This window comes from Phaseolus vulgaris, chromosome 5 (genome assembly GCF_000499845.2).
Source record: "Phaseolus vulgaris cultivar G19833 chromosome 5, P. vulgaris v2.0, whole genome shotgun sequence".
NCBI classification, from domain to species: Eukaryota; Viridiplantae; Streptophyta; class Magnoliopsida; order Fabales; family Fabaceae; genus Phaseolus; species Phaseolus vulgaris.
Window position 1 is genome coordinate 2,479,852 of NC_023755.2, and position 12,092 is coordinate 2,491,943.

Genomic DNA, 12,092 nt, shown 5'->3' on the forward strand with positions numbered 1-12,092 from the left:
TAACATCAAATTTTTTAATTTGGCCTTGTTGAGCAAATGGATTTGGCGGTTGGGTATTAACAATGGTGGTTTGTGGAAGGAGGTTTTAGAGTCTAAATATGGTGGTTGGAGAAGCTTGAAAAAGGTTGGGCTACACAACAAAGATTCTCTCAGGTGGAGAGATTTGAAGGTGATTTGGAAGTTGGAGGACTGGGGTAGGAATTTGGAAGACCGTTTCGAGTGGGAAGTTGGTAATGGGAAGTCTATTAAGTTCTGAGAGGACAGGTGAGTGAGTATTGAAGCCTTAAAGAGTAGATTTCCAAGACTTTTCTCTTTTAGTGTTTCAAAAGAAGCCTCGTTGGACTGTTGCGGGACTTAGGTCAATAATGGGTAGGAGTGGCGTCTGGATTGGAGAAGAAACCTCTTTGTCTAGGAAAAGAACCAGGTTAATTAGCTCATGGAGGTGGTGAATGCATTTGTGCTTGATTTGGAAAAAGTTGATAAGTGGACTTGGAGTGAAGACGCAAGTTCTGAGTTTTCGGTTAAGTCAGCTTATGGTTTTCTCAAAGGAGTTTCTAAAGGGGAGCATTTGCAAATTTTTCAGGCCTTCTAGAAGATTAAAGCCTTGCCTTCGACCCATTTTGTTGCTTGAAGGGTATTGGAAAACAAGATTGTATCCAAAGCTAATTTGGTAAGCCGTGGGATTGTGTTCGAAAGTATTTTGTGTAGCTTGTGAGGGAAAGAAGAGGAGAATTCCTACCATTTGTTTTTTGGTTGTCATTCCGCTTGGTTAGTGTGGAGTCTTTGCTACGCGTGGTTAGGGCTGAAGTCGGATGACTCTATTAACCCTCACTCACATTTCTTGCAGTTTAACCTGTGCAATGCTTCTAATTCGGTTAATTTGGTCTTGGGTAATGTCTGGATCGCGTTCGTCAGTGTGTCTACTGATTTTTGGCTGAGATTTGAGCCCCAGATTCGTCCTACAAGATTGACAATAAATTTTTTATTGATCACTGTTAGGATTGAAAGGAAGGTTCGTTTGTGTGTGAAACTGTTTGATTTTTTTTCGTGGGTGAATACTCATCCGTTTGACCTGAAATTTGTTGCGTTTTGTCCCATATTCAGTGGAGATTCTTACGTGGAATTTCAAGCAAAAAAATATTTCGGGTGAATTTTTCAGTAATTTTCGTGCAAACAAAGGCATTCCTATGCCAAAACTTGTGAAATTTCGCCCTAATTTCTGCAATTTTTGTTCAGCGTCCGTATTGCGCTGAGAAAATTCACACAAGTACTTTCATCTGTTGTTTGCACCCAGGTAAGGAGGCACGTCCATAAACGAATGACAAAAAGAAGATACGGGGAAGAAAAGCTAGGACGTTTTGTTTTTGGAAATCCAGTTTTGTTCCTTCTCGGTCTGGGACTTACTGCGCCTTACTCCTTGGGTGTTTTGGCCTGAAATTTTTACCAGACACTCGTCACTGTGTCTACTGAGTTTTGGCTGAGATTTGAGCCCCAGATTGGTCCCACAAGATTGACAATAAATTTTGTATTGATCACTGCCAGGGCTGAAAGGATCGTTTGTTTGTGTGTGAAACTGTTTGATTTTTTTCGTGGGTGAATACTCATCCGTTTGACCTGAAATTTGTCGCTTTTTTTCCCAAATTCAGTGGAGATTCTTACGTGGAATTTCAGGAAAAAACTATTTCGGGAGAATTTTTCAGTAATTTTCGTGCAAACCAAGGCTATCCTCTACCAAAACTTGTGAAATTTCGCCCTAGTTTTTCAATTTTATTCAGCGTCCATATTGTGTTCAGGAAATTCACACAAGTACTTTAATATGTTGTAGGCTCCCAGGTAAGGAGGCACGTCCATAAACGAATCCCAACAATAAGATACGGGGAAAAAAATCCAGAACGTTTTGTTTTCGGAAGACCAGTTTTGTTCACTCTCGGTCTGGGACTTACTGTGCCTTACTCCTTGGGTGTTTTGGCCTGAAATTTTTACCAGCTGTTCGTCACCGTGTCTACGGATTTTTGGCTAAAATTTGAGACTCAGATTCATCCCACAAGATAGGCAATAAATTGTTTATTGAACACTGCCAGGGATGAAAGCAAGGTTCGTTTGTGTGTGAACTTGTTTGATTTTTTTCGTAGGTAAATACTCATCCGTTTGAACATAAATTTGTCGCGTTTTGACCCAAATTCAGTGGAGATTGTTACATGAAATTTCAGGAAAAAACTATTATTGGAGAATTTTTCAGTAATTTTCGTGCAAACCAAAGTTATCCTCTACCAAAACTTGCGAAATTTCGCACTAGTTTCTACAATTTTTATTCAGCATCCGTATTGCGCTGAGAAAATTCACACAAGTAGTTTCATATGTTGTTTGCACCCAGGTAACGAGGCACGTCCATAAACGAATCACAAAAAGAAGATACAGGGAAGCAAAGCCAGGACGTTTTGTTTTCAGAAAAAAAATTTTGTTCACTCTCGGTTTGGGACTTACTGCGCCTTACTTCTTGAGTGTTTTGGCCTGAAATTTTTACCTGACAATCGTCACTGTGTCTTCTGAGTTTTGGCTGAGATTTGAGCCCCAGATTCGTCCCACAAGATTGACAAAAAAATTTTTATTGATCACTGTCAGGGCTGAAAGGAAGGTTCGTTTGTGTGTGAACTTGTTTGATTTTTTTCGTGGGTAAATACTCATCCGTTTGACCTTAAATTTGTCGCGTTTTGTCCCAAATTCAGTGCAAATTGTTACGTGGAATTTCAGGAAAAGATTATTTCGCGAGAATTTTTCAATAATTTTTGTGCAAACCAAGGCTATCCTCTACCAAAACTTGTGAAATATCGCTCTAGTTTCTGCAATTTTTATTCAGCGTCTGTATTGCGTTGAGAAAATTCACACAAATACTTTCATATGTTGTTTGTACCCAGGTAAGGAGGCACGTCCATAAACGAATGACAAAAAGAAGATACGGGGAAGAAAAGTCGGGACGTTTTGTTTTCGGAAAACTAGTTTTGGTCACTCTCGGTCTGGGACTTACTGCGCCTTACTCCTTGGGTGTTTTGCCCTGAAATTTTTACCAGACGTTCGTCACTGTGTCTACTGAGTTTTGGCTGAGATTTCAGCCCCAGATTCATCCCACAAGATAGCCAATAAATTTTTTATTCTTCACTGTCAGAGTTGAAAGGAACGTTTGTTTGTGTGTGAAACTGTTTGCTTTTCTTCGTAGGTGACTACTCATCCGTTTGACCTGAAATTTGTCGCGTTTTGACGCAAATTCAGTGGAGATTCTTACGTGGAATTTCAGGAAGAAACTATTTCGGGAGAATTTTTCAGTAATTTTTGTGCAAACCAAGACTATCCTATACCAAAACTTGTGAAATTTCGCCCTAGTTTCTACAATTTTTATTCAGCGTCCATATTGTGCTGAGAAAATTCACACAAGTACTTTCATATGTTGTTTGCTCCCAGGTAAGGAGGCACGTCCATAAACGAATCACAAAAAAAAAGATACGGGGAAAAAAAGTCAGGACGTTTTGTTTTCGGAAATCCAGTTTTGTTCAATAACGGTCTGGGACTTACTGCGCCTTACTCATTGGGTGTTTTGGCTTGAAATTTTTACCAGACGTTCGTCAATGTGTCTACTGATTTTTGACTGAGATTTGAGCCCCAGATTCGTCCCACAAGATTGGCAATAAAGTTTTTATTGATCACTGCCAAGACTGAAAGGAAGGTTCGTTTGTGTGAACTTGTTTGATTTTTTTCGTGGTTGAATACTCATCCGTTTGACCTGAAATTTGTCGCATTTCCACTCAAATTTAGTGGAGATTCTTACGTGGAATTTCAGGAAAAAACTATTTCGGGAGAATTTTTCAGTAATTTTCGTGCAAACCAAGGCTATCCTCTACCAAAACTTGGGAAATTTCGCCCTAGTTTCTGCAATTTTTATTCTGCGTCCATATTGTGCTGAGAAAATTCACAAAAGCACTTTCATATGTTGTTTGCTCCCAGGTAAGGAGGCACGTCCATAAACGAATGACAAAAAGAAGATACGAGGAAAAAAAATCAGGACGTTTTGTTTTCGGAAAACCAGTTTTTTCACTCTCGGTGTGGGATTTATTGCGCCTTACTCCTTGGGAGTTTTGGCGTGAAATTTTTACCAAATGTTCGTCACTGTTTGTACTGATTTTTGGCTGAGATTTAAGCCCCAGATTCGTCCCACAAGATTGGAAATAAATTTTTTATTGATCACTGTCAGGGCTGAAAGAAAGGTTCATCTGCGTGTGAACTTGTTTGATTTTTTTCGTAGGTAAATTCTCATCTGTTTGACCTTAAATTTGTCGCGTTTTGTCCCAAATTCAGTGGAGATTTGTTACGTGCAATTTCAGGAAAATTTATTTCGGGAGAATTTTTCAGTAATTTTCGTGCAAACCAAGGCTATCCTCTACCAAAACTTGTGAAATTTCGCCATAGTTTCTGCAATTTTTATTCAGCGTCTGTATTGCGCTGAGAAAATTCACACAAGTACTTTCATATGTTGTTTGCACCCAGGTAAGGAGGGACGTCCATAAACGAATCACAAAAAGAAGATACGGGGAAGAAAAGTCGGGACGTTTTGTTTTCGGAAAACCAGTTTTGTTCACTCTCGGCCTGGGACTTACTGCGCCTTACTCCTTGGGTGTTTTGGCCTGAAAATTTTACCAAAAGTTCGTCAATGTGTCTACTGATTTTTGGCTGAGATTTGATTCCTAGATTCGTCTCACAAGTTTGGAAATAAATTTTTTATTGATCACTGCCAGAGTTGAAAGGAAGGTTCATTTGTTTGTGAAATTGATTGGTTTTTTTCGTGGGTCAATACTCATCCGTTTGACTTGAAATTTGTCGCGTTTTGTCCCAAATTCAGTGAAGATTATTACGTGGAATTTCATCATAAAACTATTTCGGGAGAATTTTTCAGTAATTTTCGTCCAAACCAAAGTTATCATCTACCAAAACTTGTGAAATTTCACCCTAGTTTCTACAATTTTTATTCTGCGTCCGTATTGCGCTTAGAAAATTCAAACAAGTACTTTCATATGTTGTTTGCACCCAAGTATGGAGGCACGTCCATATATGAATCACAAAATGAAGATACGAGGAAGAAAAGTCAGGACGTTTTATTTTCGGAAAACCAGTTTTGTTCAATCTCGGTTTGGGACTTACTGCCCCTTACTCCTTGGGTGTTTTGGCCTGAAATTTTCACCAGACGTTCGTCAGTGTGTCTACTGATTTTTGGCTAAGATTTGAGCCCCAGATTCGTTCCACAAGATTGGCAATAAATTTTTTATTGATCACTGCCAGGACTGAAAGGAAGGTTCGTTTGTGTGTGAACTTGTTTGATTTTTTTCGTGGGTGAATACTCATCCGTTTGACCTGAAATTTATCGCGTTTTGTCCCAAATTCAGTGGAGATTCTTACGTGGAATTTCACGAAAAAACTATTTCGGGAGAATTTTTCAGTAATTTTCGTGGAAACCAAGGCTATCCTCTACCAAAACTTGTGAAATTTCGCCATAGTTTTTGCAATTTTTATTATGCGTCCGTATTGTGCTGAAAAAATTCACTCAAGTACTTTCATATGTTGTTTGCACCTAGGTAAGGAGGCTCGTCCATAAACGAATCACAAAAAGAAGATATGGGGAAGAAAAGCCAGGACGTTTTGTTTTCGGAAAACCAGTTTTGGTCACTCTTGGTCTGGGACTTACTGCGCCTTACTCCTTTGGTGTTTTGGCCTGAAATTTTTACCAGACGTTCGTCACTATGTCTACTGATTTTTGTTTGAGATATGAATCCCAAATTCGTCCCACAAGACTGACAATAAATTTTTTATTGATCACTGCCAGGGCTGAAAGGAACGTTTATTTGTGTGACAAACTGTTTGATTTTTTTCGTGGATGAATGCTCATCCGTTTGACCTGAAATTTGTTGCGTTTTCTCCCACATTCAGTGGAGATTCTTACTTGGAATTTCAGGAAAAAAACTATTTCGGGAGAATTTTTCAGTAATTTTCGTGCAAACCAAGGTTATCCTCTACCAAAACTTGTGAAATTTCGCCCTAGTTTCTGCAATTTTTATTCAGCATCTGTATTGCGTTGAGAAAATTCACACAAGTATTTTAATATGTTGTTTGCACCTAGGTAAGGAGACACGTCCAATTATTAAATTTGGTTGCTAAAACCTTGGTTGCTAATTAGATACCAATTTAGAAACTATTTAACAATAATAGAAACTAATTTAGAAACCAATTTTTCTTTTAGTTAAAATTGCCATGATTGAAAATAACTTATATTTACTTTATCAAAAAGATATACTCAAGAAATTTGGTGGTGAAGATGTTTCCAAAGTTTATATGTGCATTAAAAACCGTTATAAACTTTTATTTAAAAAAAAATAAAGTAAAAATATATAATTATTTTACAATAAACTTAAAATATTTATAACATATTAGCATAATCATATGTAAAGCTTTGTAGTGCTATGTCAATAATAAAAATTAATTTAGATAACAATAATATTTTTAATCTATAAAATAGTATTTAATTTAATTAATATAACAACTAATTATTTCTTGTCTCTAAAATTTATTTCTATTTAATGATTTTCTAGTGGTGTTTAAGACATAAAGTTTAATAAATAGATAAGTCTATATCATTTATAAAATATGAAAAAAAGACATAATCAAATAAAAAAGTGTTAAATTGAAGAGAAAAGATAAAAAAAATCATTGACTAATAAAATATGTAATTTTTATTATTTATTCAATAACTTCATGAATTTCGATTATATGTGGAAACTTTTATGTCACTTGTTTGTCCATTGCATGATTTTCGTATGACACGTTTATTTGATCATTGTTTGGTTTGTGTAAAGCTTATGCTTTTCTTGTGTGCAGCATAACATGTTTATCATCTCGTCTTATGGATCTTATGGATCTGTATTTGAGCTCTTTAGTGTTCAGACTTCATTTGACACGTTGTATTTGACTTTTGGTCCATTGATTTCTTTTGTAAATTTCTTCTACTTACATCATGTCGCGTCTAAGATATTCTCAAGATTTTATTAGCTTTTTGTTATCATCGAAATGTATATGAGAGTTTTGTTTAAAGGTTCGTCTAAGACTTAATCATCTCATGGTTAGGAACTAATTCAGATGGTCTAGGAGAAGCATCCAACTTATCTTCTGTTCATAAAATGTGAGCACCTTAGACCTAGATTTTTTTTCCTTTATAATTCTTTCGTTTTTCTTCTGCATGGAAGACTAAACTCTTTTGAGTTGATCCTGTTGTGATTTTGCGATGCATTCTGAGGTTTCTGTTCAATAAATTTTTATTCTTAAAATTCTCTATAGTAGTTTGTGTTATAAGGTCTTAATTATAGTTTCATAGCCAAATAGCTCTCTTGTGATTCTCGTGTTTTTGCATCATGTTTCATAGCCAAATAATGCTCGTAGACCTATATTTATTTTGCCTTTGCATGAAAAACTAAACTTCTTTAGGTTGATTCTCTTGTGATTTTGCAATTAGGAGGTTTCTATTCAATAAAGTTATATTCTTAATATTCTTTATAGTAGTTTGTGTTATAAGGTCTGATCGTTTGAATTCTAGTTTTTGTTAAGGAATTATTTTTTAATGTTTGTTGAGAATTCAATTCTATTGTTTAATTAGAATTATTGGTAAGTTCACGTAGTTCTAATTAATCTCTTGTTTGCTTAGTTCAAGAGGTAAAAGATAAACATCTCATGAGTAGACGCTTGCTTTGTTGATAAGATTATGTTAAATTTGATTAATGCTTGTTTGATTAAGTTTGTCATCTCTATGAGAATTGAAAGAGTGAAAATCTTAAGATAATAAGTGAAGAATTCACTCTTGTATGAACTTGAAAGTCAACCTATTTTCTTTACTATTTTACAATCATCTATTTAGCACCTAACACAATAGTCGAAAATGAAGAGATTCCTAACTAATGGGTTGAAATTGAGTCAGAGCCACATTCATAACCCATAACAAGGCTATCGTGAACTTGTCAAACATGAATCAAACATGCACATAAGTTAACAACCATGTGTAAAAATAGAAGAAGTCTTCAAGTGACCCATCCCAACCTTGAGAGAGTCAATGGTCTAGCATCAACGAATGAAAATTACTTCTTTCGTGGCGCTAGGATAAAAAATGTCCACGTTGGCAACAAATGAACGCAACACCGAAAACCACCACTTTGGAAACTATTCCTGAACATGGTGTCGACCTTCTCGTAGGATTCAACTCTCTTCCGCCTTCTCAGCTACCTCTTCAACAACAAGATCATGGGTTTCATCGACCCTCTCAGCAGAATTTGCAACATCTTCCATCCGCTTCTTTGGAACTGACGGAACACTCTGCAAAGATCTCGACCTAGAACTAGCATCTGACAATAACACGACTCTTGCATCAAAATCATGACTGTTTTAGTTTGAAAACCCTGAAAACATTCTGAAAATGAAAACAGAGCTAGAGAGAGACATCATTACTTCAAAAAAAACTTCTTAGCATCTCAGCCTTTCGGAAATAGTCCCCACACTCTTAAGAACCTGATAAGCCTTAACATAATACAGTTTCTTGACCTCTCAGCAATATTGGCTCGATGGACACCAATCAATCCTCTTTCGCATCACCTCGATCTAAAACTAAATTGACTATTCACACTGAATTGTCCGAACAACGAACCATCGAAGCAAGAACTTAATTAAAGATTTTAATCAAGGATCAAAATGCTAAATAAGTTGTAAGCATGTGTTAACAAGAGGACTTGGCCTAAACGATGCCCATAACAGTGAAGGTCATCACAAAATAGTATAAATAGGTGGTAAGGAGACAGGTAAGATGTAAGTTCAATATTATTTATAACACATTAATATACTACACTAACTTGATCGTCATAATATTTTTGCAGATACCCTCCTTCTGTGAACATACCAAGACCTAAAAGATCGAGAGGAAGAGACCAAAAGAAGACCGAAGTCAACAAAGAACAATGTAGATAAAGATTGTCTTTCATTTTGACTTATAAGAACATTATGTTTTCAATATTTACCTAAATATCACTATAAGAAAATCATTAAGTAACCAAATTTAGAGACAAAAAATAATTAGTTACTATATTAACTAAATTAGATACTAATTTAGAGACTAGAAAATTATTCATATCTAAAGTGATTTCTATTAATAATAAAAATTTATAAAATGGTTTCCAAATTTATATCTAAATTAGTTACCTAAGTTTTAGTGACTAATATTTTAGATTCTAAAATAGTCTATAAAAGACTAATAGAGTGTATAAAGTAGTAAGTAGTTAAACTCTTGATAGCTAATGATTAAATAGTAATTTAGAAACTATTTTATAAATTTTTATTAATAATAGAAACTACTTTAAATACCAATAATTATTTAAGTTTATAAAATATATCTAATTTAATCAAATAGTAACTAATTATTTTAATATCTAAAATTAGTTTCTATATTTAATGATTTTGTAGTATATAAGTTTGAAGTAAGGATGTTTTTTTTTTATATATTGTGGGTTTATTATTTTAATAATAAACTCAATTGTTTATTTTAGAACACGACTAATAATAAAAATTTATATTAATTGAACATTATATCTATTTTTTATAATCTTCTAATTTTGTAGTAAAAATTATAAAATACTGATAAATAAAATATAATTAATTAAATGGAAAATATTGATAACTACAATATAATTAAATGAAAATTTATAATTTTTTTGTAACGCGATTTATATTAAATTGTTTGTTAATAATTAATAAATATATAATTTCTTTGTAGTATACAAGTGAGTCACCTTACATGTTAGTATTTTTTAAAATTAATTTAAGTCTCAACTTATTTTAACAAATAACCTAAAGGCGTACTTAAGATGTAAAAGGAAATTGGTAAATAATTGAATGCAATACGATAAAAACTATTAAAAAATTGGAAAACTAATCGTGAAGTTTAATTTATTAATATAATTAATGACACTCAAAACTGAAACTCCAAAGTAGGCCAATATAATTAAGGAGACAATTACATTACTTATAGGTATTCTCCAATCATATTTAAAGTTTCATCTTAATAATATTTATCTTATTAAATACATGTATATTACCAAATTAAAATTTTAAATATAAATAAAAGAACAATATCAATAAAAACTATCACTACAACAAGAAAATTATTAAATAGGAATCAAGAGAATTATTTTCCCACTAAATTATTATTTTAGAAACTAAAAAATTATTAATATTTAAAGTAATTTATATTATTAATAAATAATTTTTAAATTAGTATCTACTTAACTATCTACTTTATAATTTAAAGTAATCATTAATTAAAACCTTAATAATTAATTATATACCAATTTATAGATTTTATTAATATTAAAACTACTTTAAATATTAATAATAAAAAGCAGAATAAATAAGAGTATTAATATCCATGTAATAAAAACCGTAACCTAACTAAATATAAAGATGTCATAAAACATAAACACATATATAATACTAACCTCAAAACATAAGTGCTTTATTTAATAATTTTGTTGAGGTTATATATATAAGTATTTTCTTATATTGAATTATTTACTATACATACATACATACATATATATATATATATATATATATATATATATATATATATATATATATATATTCAAACCCAATACTGCACTGTCTCTCTCACTCCTCATGGATGACCAGGATGATAATAATTATGGCCTTGTGGATCAGTTGCAGAGTTTAGAAGGAGACGTCCATCTTCATGGTTCCCACAAAAAAATATTGGAAGTTACTCATCACTAATCAAAATTATTATAGGAAAACTGAATTAAACATAATTTTAAACTGAGACAAAATACAAATAGTGAAATAAAAGAACTTTAGAGAAAGAAGAAAAATAGTTGAAACATTGAAGCATTGAAAAATATCAAAACCTCATAATTTAATAAGAAATTACAAAGAAATCCATAAAAAAAGTTTAGCAAGTAAAAAAAAAAAAGAATTATAAAGAAAAAATAAACTAAGAATATGTTACTTACATGGTTTGTGATGAGATTGGGAGATCCAAAGAGGCACCCTTGCTGCTGCTGCTAGATTCATTGATAAGAGTATCACAAATACCATAACCATGTTTAAGATAAGCTTCTTAAAGTTAGCCATTTTACTTTCAAAGAAACAATGCTTGGCTGCAATCCAAAGTAGCATATATTTATACTATAAAGATAAAGAGACTCGGTCAATAAAAATCTTGTGGATCCTATTTTAATAATATATAATATCTTGTGTTTTACAATGACCTTAGCACCAAAACATGATTTTCGTTATAAATTGAATGAATTATAAAAGATATTTAAGAAATGTCTCAATCCTTATTGAAAAAAATCAGAAACAATTATCATCAACAAATATAGTTGCTACTAATTTATAATTTATACCTACTCTACTATAATTTATAACAAAAGCACAAATCAACCCAGCCCAACAGAAGGTCTTAAGATGGTCAAGTGATATAAAACCTGCTAAAAAGTGCAGTAAAACTGCATCCTTCTAAGGTTCCATACCTAAAAACAATGGTTACTTTTAGGTTAGGATGTTTAATGCTCATTCAATTCTTTCATGGCTTCCTCTCCCGATTACTCCCAATAGGAAATAATTAATTTTTATTTTCACAAAATATATTCATAATATTTCTCCTAGGTTTCTTTAACTTAAAGTGGTTCGAAATATAAAGTGATTTCTATACTAAGCAACCCAAAAATCATAATTTTTTGGGTGAAACTACACACTTCATTATTGCTTTTATTATTGAATGTAACTCCTCATCCAATAAGCTAAAATTTCCCAAATAATTTTTTTTATAGTATGAATCACGAAGTTTGGGATTGATAGGTGAGTGTGATAATAGAAGAAAAACACATGCAAGTAGGTTGGTGAGATTTATTGGGCACTTATATTGTTTGTCAATTTGGTTTTCGTAAGTCTTTAACATGAAATTATCTCCTTAATTAAGTTCACTATTTGCAAAAAAAAATTCT

General features: G+C 32.8%; 1 long non-coding RNA gene across 1 annotated transcript; it reads right to left on the minus strand.

Moving 5' to 3' along the window:
- Positions 1-7,888: 7,888 nt before the first annotated feature.
- LOC137836208 (uncharacterized) lies at positions 7,889-9,077 on the minus strand. Its single transcript, XR_011085208.1, has 2 exons — positions 8,530-9,077; positions 7,889-8,426 (listed from the first exon to the last, which is right to left on the minus strand). It is a non-coding gene; the product is annotated as an uncharacterized lncRNA (long non-coding RNA).
- Between the last annotated feature and the right edge of the window lie 3,015 nt (positions 9,078-12,092).